This window comes from Protopterus annectens, chromosome 2.part1, assembly GCF_019279795.1.
Source record: "Protopterus annectens isolate FY-2018-M chromosome 2.part1, PAN1.0, whole genome shotgun sequence".
Taxonomy (NCBI): Eukaryota; Metazoa; Chordata; order Ceratodontiformes; family Protopteridae; genus Protopterus; species Protopterus annectens.
Genome location: NC_056729.1, coordinates 851,077,008 through 851,078,700, shown reverse-complemented (window position 1 = coordinate 851,078,700; position 1,693 = coordinate 851,077,008).

Genomic DNA, 1,693 nt, shown 5'->3' with positions numbered 1-1,693 from the left:
TGGCAAGTAAGTTACTGGATGTGAGTTATAAGCTAGGAATGTATACATTTCTCCTGGAGTTTTGAAAGTGGGGGTAGGATAGCTATGGGGTGATAACTAGCTAGTTCACTTGATTTACCACCTACAGTGAGTTCATTTGGGAAGGACCACTCCCCTTGCTTATTTGATTATAGACCCTCCTACCAGTCCCATCTCATTATCTCTATCTACTGTGTACAGAGACAGCATTTGGGAAGTACAGCCCCTGTAGTGTCTTACAGTTGCTCTGTTTCCTACCTCTCCACTAAAAAAAGAAAAAAGAAAAAAAATGTCTTAGCTGATCTTACTGTAACTGTCTTCCCCCTTCTTTATTACCTTAGTTTGCTGTTCTGTGTGCTCTTAAGTGCTCAAGTGGTCTTATTCTGCACTTATTACTTCTTGGTAATAGCCTGATTAAATGTGTCTGCTGTTTTAAGCATCTTAAGTTTGCTTTTAGCACTTGTGATTCAGGCCAATTATTTTACATTTTGGATTTTTGTGGACAAGCCCTTATCAATCCCTGCACTTCATAAGTCCACCAAGTATTCAGAACAGTATATCTGGACAATTCCCATCAGTTTCCCCTGCCAGCCTGGTCGAGGTGGGCATACTGTGACAGTGTAGCAACTGCTTCATGTTCATGGACAGTCCGCTTTTCCTAGCACCTAATTCTTCTACTTGTGAGAGATGTATGTACATCAATAAGCTGGAATCCATGCTGTCTAACACCACAGTCAGTAATCCAGACAAAGAGGAGATTGCCAGCACAAACACCACACCACTCACATCACAGTCACACACCCACCTATGCAGGGGTCTTCAACAAAAATTTACCCAAACAACAGATACCCCCAAAACCTACTCACAAACATTCCACATACAACACCAATCACATCACACACAGTAGTCAACACACCAGTGTCTCATAAACACAGCCCATTAAGCATAACAATAAACCAATGCAGCCCATGAGGCATAACAATAAACCAAATATACTAGTCATTGGTGACTCAGTAGTGAGACACACTGATGTCCCCCTCACCAGGCTCGACAAGGAGAAGGTCATGGTCAGCTGTTTGTCAACTGCTAGAATCTGCCATATTACGCATGCACTTAAGTCTCTCCACAACAGGTACAAGTGTAAATCTGTCATTGTCCATGTCAGTGTGAATGACTTGAGATGTACCTGCCTGGATTATATGAAGAGAGACATGATTGAGCTCTCAGAGTATGTGTTCCAGGCAGGTATGACCCTAGCCCTAAGCAGCATCCTACCTTCACCAAGAATGATACCACAATACCAACAAAAAATGATTGACTTCAACAATTGGCTTAGTTTTTGGTGTCTTTCCAGGGGGATCAAGTATCTGTCTGCCTGGTATGACATGGTTGACAGGCCTCAATGCTTTGCCAGAGATGGCCTCCACCTGTCACCCCTGGGATTCTGGATCTTGGCCAAGGCTCTTGCCTCCCCACATTGTGCCTTTTTTAGGCTATGTCCCAAAGACAAATCTTCCAACATAAATGCCCAAATGCAAATTGAAGGTCATGCTGCTCAATGCTAGGAGCCTTAACCTGAAAATTAACTCACTGGAGGCTCTCCTCACACTGAAAGATGCTGATGTCTGTGCAGTCACGGAAACTTGGTTCAGGGCTGCGGAGACCACCCCTGCCT